We start from the raw sequence: 8,862 nt of genomic DNA on the forward strand, positions 1-8,862 counted from the left end.
TGCTCTACCAGCGCAGGGCTTCGCCTAAACTCCGCGACGATATGACAGAGGTGGAATATGGTGGAGGGGGGCACCGCACATGGCTAAGGAACGATCGGTAGATCAACTTGTGTCTCTATGGGGTGCCCCCTGCCCCCGAATATAAAGGAGGGAGGGGGGAGGCTGGCCGGCCCCTTGGGCGCGCCAAGGGAGGAGGAATCCTCCTCCTAGTAGGAGTAGGACTCCTCCTTTCCTACTCCTACTAGGAGGGGGAAGGAAGGGGGAGAGGGGGAAGGGAAGAGGGGGGGCGTCGCCCCCCCTCCTAGTCCAATTCGAACCAGAGGGTGGAGGGGGCGCGCGGCCCATGCTGTCCGCCCCTCTCTCCTTTCCCCTAAGGCCCATAAGGCCCAATACTCTCCCGGGGGGTTCCGGTAACCCCCCCGGCACTCCGGTTTTCTTCGAAATCACCCGGAACACTTCCGGTGTCTGAATATAGTCGTCCAATATATCAATCTTTATGTCTCGACCATTTCGAGACTCCTCGTCATCTCCGTGATCACATCCGGGACTCCGAACAAACTTCGGTACATCAAAACTTATAAACTCATAATAAAACTGTCATCGAAACGTTAAGCATGCGGACCCTACGGGTTCGAGAACTATGTAGACATGACCTAGAACCATTCTCGGTCAATAACCAATAGCGGGACCTGGATGCCCATATTGGTTCCTACATATTCTACGAAGATCTTTATCGGTCAAACCGCATAACAACATACGTTGTTCCCTTTGTCATTGGTATGTTACTTGCCCGAGATTTGATCGTCGGTATCCAATACCTAGTTCAATCTCGTTACCGGCAAGTCTCTTTACTCGTTCTGTAACACATCATCTTATAACTAACTCATTAGTTACAATGCTTGCAAGGCTTAGGTGATGAGTATTACCGAGAGGGCCCAGAGATACCTCTCCGACAATCGGAGTGACAAACCCTAATCTCGAATTATGCCAACCCAACATGTACCTTCGGAAACACCTGTAGAGCACCTTTATAATCACCCAGTTACGTTGTGAAGTTTGGTAACACACAAAGTGTTCTTCCGGTAAACGGGAGTTGCACAATCTCATAGTTGCAGGAACTTTGTATAAGTCATGAAGAAAGCAATAGCAATATACTAAACGATCAAGTGCTAGGCTAACGGAATGGGTCATGTCAATCAGATCATTATCCTAATGATGTGATCCCATTAATCAAATGACAACACATGTCTATGGTTAGGAAACATAACCATCTTTGATTAATGAGCTAGTCAAGTAGAGGCATACTAGTGACTTTATGTTTGTCTATGTATTCACACATGTATCATGTTTCCGGTTAATACAATTCTAGCATGAATAATAAACATTTATCATGATATGAGGAAATAAATAATAACTTTATTATTGCCTCTAGGGCATATTTCCTTCAGTCTCCCACTTGCACTCGAGTCAATAATCTAGATTACATAGTAATGATTCTAACACCCATGGAGTCTTGGTGCTGATCATGTTTTGCTCGTGAGAGAGGCTTAGTCAATGGGTCTGCAACATTCAGATCCGTATGTATCTTGCAAATCTCTATGTCTCCCACTTGGACTTGGTCCCGAATGGAATTGAAGCGTCTTTTGATGTGCTTGGTCCTCTTGTGAAATCTGGATTCCTTTGCCAAGGCAATTGCACCAGTATTGTCACAGAAGATCTTCATTGGTCCCGATGCACTAGGTATGACACCTAGATCGGAAATGAACTCCTTCATCCAGACTCCTTCATTTGCTGCTTCCGAAGAAGCTATGTACTCCGCTTCACATGTAGATCCTACTACGACGCTTTGTTTAGAACTGCACCAACTTACAGCTCCACCGTTTAATAAAAACACGTATCCGGTTTGCGATTTAGAATTGTCCGGATCAGTGTCAAAGCTTGCATCGACGTAACCGTTTACGACTAGCTCTTTGTCACCTCCATATACGAGAAACATATCCTTAGTCCTTTTTAGGTATTTCAGGATGTTCTTGACCGCTGTCCAGTGATCCACTCCTGGATTACTTTGGTACCTTCCTGCCAAGCTTATTGCTAAGCATACGCCAGGTCTGGTACACAGCATTGCATACATGATAGAGCCTATGGCTGAAGCATAGGGAACATTTTTCATTTTCTCTCTATCTTCTGCTGTGGTCGGGCATTGAGTTTGACTCAACTTCACACCTTGTAGGACAGGCAAGAATCCTTTCTTTGCCTGATCCATTTTGAACTTTTTCAAAATTTTGTCAAGGTATGTGCTTTGTGAAAGTCCTATTAAGCGTCTCGATCTATCTCTATAGATCTTGATGCCCAATATGTAAGCAGCTTCACCGAGGTCTTTCATTGAAAAACTTTTATTCAAGTATCCTTTTATGCTATCCAGAAATTCTATATCATTTCCAATTAATAATATGTCATCTACATATAAAATTAGAAATGCTACAGAGCTCCCACTCACTTTCTTGTAAATACAGGCTTCTCCAAAAGTCTGTATAAAACCATATGCTTTGATCACACTATCAAAGCGTTTATTCCAACTCCAAGATGCTTGCACCAGTCCATAAATGGAACGCTGGAGCTTGCACACTTTGTCAGCACCTTTTGGATCAACAAAACCTTCCGGCTGCATCATATACAACTCTTCTTCTAGAAATCCATTCAAGAATGCAGTCTTGACATCCATTTGCCAAATTTCATAATCATGAAATGCAGCAATAGCCAACATGATTCGGACGGACTTAAGCATCGCTACGGGTGAGAAAGTCTCATCGTAGTCAACCCCTTGAACTTGTCGAAAACCTTTTGCAACAAGTCGAGCTTTATAGACAGTTATATTACCATCAACGTCAGTCTTCTTCTTAAAGATCCATTTATTCTCAATGGCTTGCCGATCATCGGGCAAGTCAACCAAAGTCCATACTTTGTTTTCATACATGGATCCCATCTCAGATTTCATGGCTTCTAGCCATTTTGCGGAATCCGGGCTCATCATCGCTTCCTGATAGTTCGTAGGTTCATCATGGTCAAGTAACATGACTTCCAGAATAGGATTACCGTACCACTCTGGTGCGGATCTTACTCTGGTAGACCTACGAGGTTCAGTAGAAACTTGATCTGAAGTTTCATGATCATTATCATTAGCTTCCTCACTAATTGGTGTAGTTGTCACAGGAACCGGTTCTCGTGATGAAGTACTTTCCAATAAGGGAGTAGATACAGTTATCTCATCAAGTTCTACTTTCCTCCCACTCACTTCTTTCGAGAGAAACTCCTTCTCTAGAAAGGATCCATTCTTAGCAACGAATGTCTTGCCTTCGGATCTGTGATAGAAGGTGTACCCAATAGTCTCTTTTGGGTATCCTATGAAGACACATTTCTCCGATTTAGGTTCGAGCTTATCTGGTTGAAGTTTCTTCACATAAGCATCGCAGCCCCAAACTTTAAGAAACGACAACTTTGGATTCTTGCCAAACCACAGTTCATAAGGCGTCGTCTCAACGGATTTTGATGGTGCCCTATTTATCGTGAATGCGGTCGTCTCTAAAGCATAACCCCAAAATGATAGCGGTAAATTAGTAAGAGACATCATAGATCGCACCATATCAAGTAAAGTACGATTACGACGTTCGGACACACCATTTCGTTGTGGTGTTCCAGGTGGCGTGAGTTGCGAAACTATTCCACATTGTTTCAAGTGTAGGCCAAACTCATAACTCAAATACTCTGCTCCACGATCAGATCGTAGAAACTTTATTTTCTTGTTACGATGATTTTCCACTTCACTCTGAAATTCTTTGAACTTTTCAAATGTTTCAGACTTGTGTTTCATCAAGTAGATATACCCATATTTGCTCAAATCATCTGTGAAGGTGAGAAAATAACGATACCCACCGCGAGCCTCAACATTCATTGGGCCACAAACATCAGTATGTATGATTTCCAACAAATCAGTTGCTCGCTCCATAGTTCCGGAGAACGGCGTTTTAGTCATCTTGCCCATAAGGCACGGTTCGCAAGTACCAAGTGATTCATAATCAAGTGATTCCAAAAGTCCATCAGTATGGAGTTTCTTGATGCGCTTTACACAGATATGACCCAAACGGCAGTGCCACAAATAAGTTGCACTATCATTATTAACTCTGCATCTTTTGGTTTCAACACTATGAATATGTGTATCACTACTATCGAGATTTAATAAAAATAGACCACTCTTCAAGGGTGCATGACCATAAAAGATATTACTCATATAAATAGAACAACAATTATTCTCTGATTTAAATGAATAACCGTCTCGCATCAAACAAGATCCAGATATAATGTTCATGCTCAACGCTGGCACCAAATAACAATTATTCAGGTCTAAAACTAATCCCGAAGGTAGATGTAGAGGTAGCGTGCCGACCGCGATCACATCGACTTTGGAACCGTTTCCCACGCGCATCGTCACCTCGTCCTTGGCTAGTGCTCGCTTATTCCGTAGTCCCTATTTCGAGTTGCAAATATTAGCAACAGAACCAGTATCAAATACCCAGGTGCTACTACGAGCTCTAGTTAGGTACACATCAATAACATGTATATCACATATACCTTTGTTCACTTTGCCATCCTTCTTATCCGCCAAATACTTGGGGCAGTTCCGCTTCCAGTGATCAGTCTGCTTGCAGTAGAAGCACTCAGTTTCAGGCTTAGGTCCAGACTTGGGTTTCTTCTCTTGAGCAGCAACTTGCTTGCTGTTCTTCTTGTAGTTCCCCTTCTTCTTCCCTTTGCCCTTTTTCTTGAAACTAGTGGTCTTGTTGACCATCAACACTTGATGCTCCTTCTTGATTTCTACCTCCGCAGCTTTTAGCATTGCGAAGAGCTCGGGAATAGTCTTGTTCATCCCTTGCATATTATAGTTCATCACAAAGCTCTTGTAGCTTGGTGGCAGTGATTGGAGAATTCTGTCAATGACGCTATCATCCGGAAGATTAACTCCCAGTTGAATCAAGTGATTATTATACCCAGACATTTTGAGTATATGCTCACTAACAGAACTATTCTCCTCCATCTTGCAGCTGTAGAACTTATTGGAGACTTCATATCTCTCAATCCGGGCATTTGCTTGAAATATTAACTTCAACTCCTGGAACATCTCATATGCTCCATGACGTTCAAAACATCGTTGAAGACCCGGTTCTAAGCCGTAAAGCATGGCACACTGAACTATAGAGTAGTCATCAGCTTTGCTCTGCCAGACGTTCTTAACGTCGTCAGTTGCATCAGCAGCAGGCCTGGCACCCAGCGGTGCTTCCAGGATGTAACTTTTCTGTGCAGCAATGAGGATAATCCTCAGGTTATGGACCCAGTCCATGTAATTGCTACCATCATCTTTCAACTTTGCTTTCTCAAGGAACGCATTAAAATTCAACGGAACAACAGCACGAGCCATCTATCTACAAACAAACATAGACAAGCAAAATACTATCAGGTACTAAGTTCATGATAAATTAGGTTCAATTAATCATATTACTTAAGAACTCCCACTTAGACAGACATCTCTCCAGTCATCTAAGTGATCACGTGATCCAAATCAACTAAACCATAACCGATCATCACGTGAGATGGAGTAGTTTTCAATGGTGAACATCACTATGTTGATCATATCTACTATATGATTCACGCTCGACCTTTCAGTCTCCGTGTTCCGAGGCCATATCTGCATATGCTAGGCTCATCAAGTTTAACCTGGGTATTCCGCGTGTGCAAAACTGTCTTGCACCCGTTGTAGATGGACGTAGAGCTTATCACACCCGATCATCACGTGGTGTCTGGGCATGACGAACTTTGGCAACGGTGCATACTCAGGGAGAACACTTCTTGATAATTTTAGTGAGAGATCATCTTAAAATGCTACCGTCAATCAAAGCAAGATAAGATGCATAAAGGATAAACATCACATGCAATCAATATAAGTGATATGATATGGCCATCATCATCTTGTGCTTGTGATCTCCATCTTCGAAGCACCGTCGTGATCACTATCGTCACCGGCGCGACACCTTGATCTCCATCATAGCATCATTGTCGTTACGCCATCTATTGCTTCTACGACTATCGCTACGGGTTAGTGATAAAGTAAAGCAATTACAGGGCGTTTGCATTTCATACAATAAAGCGACAACCATATGGCTCCTGCCAGTTGCCGATAACTTCGGTTACAAAACATGATCATCTCATACAATAAAATATAGCGTCACGTCTTGACCATATCACATCACAACATGCCCTGCAAAAACAAGTTAGACGTCCTCTACTTTGTTGTTGCAAATTTTACGTGGCTGCTACGGGCTTTAGCAAGAACCGTTCTTACCTACGCATAAAAACCACAACGATAGTTCGTCAAGTTGGTGCTGTTTTAACCTTCGCAAGGATCGGGCGTAGCCACACTCGATTCAGCTAAAGTGAGAGAGACAGACACCCGCCAGCCACCTTTAAGCACGAGTGCTCGTAACGGTGAAACCAGTCTCGCGTAAGCGTACACGTAATGTCGGTCTGGGCCGCTTCATCTCACAATACCGCCGAACCAAAGTATGACATGCTGGTAAGCAGTATGACTTATATCGCCCACAACTCACTTGTGTTCTACTCGTGCATATAACATCAACGCATAAAACCTAGGCTCGGATGCCACTGTTGGGGAACGTAGTAATTTCAAAAAATTTCCTACGTACACGCAAGATCATGGTGATGGCATAGCAACGAGAGGGAAGAGTGTTCGTCCACGTACCCTCGTAGACCGTAAGCGGAAGCGTTATGACAAAGCGGTTGATGTAGTCGTACGTCTTCACGATCCGACCCATCCAAGCACCGAACGTACGGCACCTCCGAGTTCAGCACACGTTCAGCTCGATGACGATCCCCAGGCCCCGATCCAGCAAAGCTTCGGGGATGAGCTCCGTCAGCACGACGGCGTGGTGACGATGATGATGCTCTACCGGCGCAGGGCTTCGCCTAAACTCCGCGACGATATGACTGAGGTGGAATATGGTGGAGGGGGGCACCGCACACGGCTAAGGAACGATCCGTAGATCAACTTGTGTCTCTATGGGGTTCCCCCTGCCCCCGTATATAAAGGAGGGAGGGGGGAGGCCGGCCGGCCCCTTGGGCGCGCCAAGGGAGGAGGAATCCTCCTCCTAGTAGGAGTAGGACTCCTTTCCTACTCCTACTAGGAGGGGGAAGGAAGGGGGAGAGGGGGAAGGGAAGAGGGGGGGCGCCGCCCCCCCTCCTAGTCCAATTCGGACCAGAGGGTGGAGGGGGCGCACGGCCCATGCTGGCCGTGCCTCTCTCCTTTCCCCTAAGGCCCATAAGGCCCAATACTCTCCCGGGGGGTTCCGGTAACCCCCCCGGCACTCCGGTTTTCTCCGAAATCACCCGGAACACTTTCAGTGTCCGAATATAGTCGTCCAATATATCAATCTTTATGTCTCGACCATTTCGAGACTCCTCGTCATGTCCGTGATGACATCCGGGACTCCGAACAAACTTCGGTACATCAAAACTTATAAACTCATAATAAAACTGTCATCGAAACGTTAAGCGTGCGGACCCTACGGGTTCGAGAACTATGTAGACATGACCTAGAACCATTCTCGGTCAATAACCAATAGCGGGACCTGGATGCCCATATTGGTTCCTACATATTCTACGAAGATCTTTATTGGTCAAACCGCATAACAACATACGTTGTTCCCTTTGTCATTGGTATGTTACTTGCCCGAGATTTGATCGTCGGTATCCAATACCTAGTTCAATCTCATTACTGGCAAGTCTCTTTACTCGTTCTGTAACACATCATCTTATAACTAACTCATTAGTTACAATTCTTGCAAGGCTTAGGTGATGAGTATTACCGAGAGGGCCTAGAGATACCTCTCCGACAATCGGAGTGACAAAACCTAATCTCGAATTATGCCAACCCAACATGTACCTTCGGAAACACCTGTAGAGCACCTTTATAATCACCCAGTTACGATGTAACGTTTGGTAACACACAAAGTGTTCTTCCGGTAAACGGGAGTTGCACAATCTCATAGTTGCAGGAACTTTGTATAAGTCATGAAGAAAGCAATAGCAATATACTAAACGATCAAGTGCTAGGCTAACGGAATGGGTCATGTCAATCACATCATTATCCTAATGATGTGATCCCATTAATCAAATGACAACACATGTCTATGGTTAGGAAACATAACCATCTTTGATTAATGAGCTAGTCAAGTAGAGGCATACTAGTGACTTTATGTTTGTCTATGTATTCACACATGTATCATGTTTCCGGTTAATACAATTCTAGCATGAATAATAAACATTTATCATGATATGAGGAAATAAATAATAACTTTATTATTGCCTCTAGGGCATATTTCCTTCAAGGTGGCCCCACCCGGTGGACCCCCGGGACCCTTCAAGTGGTCCCGGTACAATACCGGGTGACCCCGAAACTTTCCCGATGGCCGAAACAGCACTTCCTATATATAATTATTTACCTCCGGACCATTCCGGAACTCCTCGTGACGTCCGGGATCTCATCCGGGACTCCGAAAAACTTTCGGTATGCTGCATACTCATATTCATACAACCCTAGCGTCACTGAACCTTAAGTGTGTAGACCCTACGGGTTCGGGAGACATGTAGACATGACCGAGACGGCTCTCCGGTCAATAACCAATAGCGGGATCTGGATACCCATGTTGGAACCCACATACTCCTCGATGATCTCGTCGGATGAACCACGCTGTCGAGGATTCAAGCAACCCCATATACTATTCCCTTTGTCAGACGGTA

The sequence above is a fragment of the Triticum dicoccoides genome, chromosome 1B (genome assembly GCF_002162155.2).
Source record: "Triticum dicoccoides isolate Atlit2015 ecotype Zavitan chromosome 1B, WEW_v2.0, whole genome shotgun sequence".
Classification (NCBI taxonomy): domain Eukaryota; kingdom Viridiplantae; phylum Streptophyta; class Magnoliopsida; order Poales; family Poaceae; genus Triticum; species Triticum dicoccoides.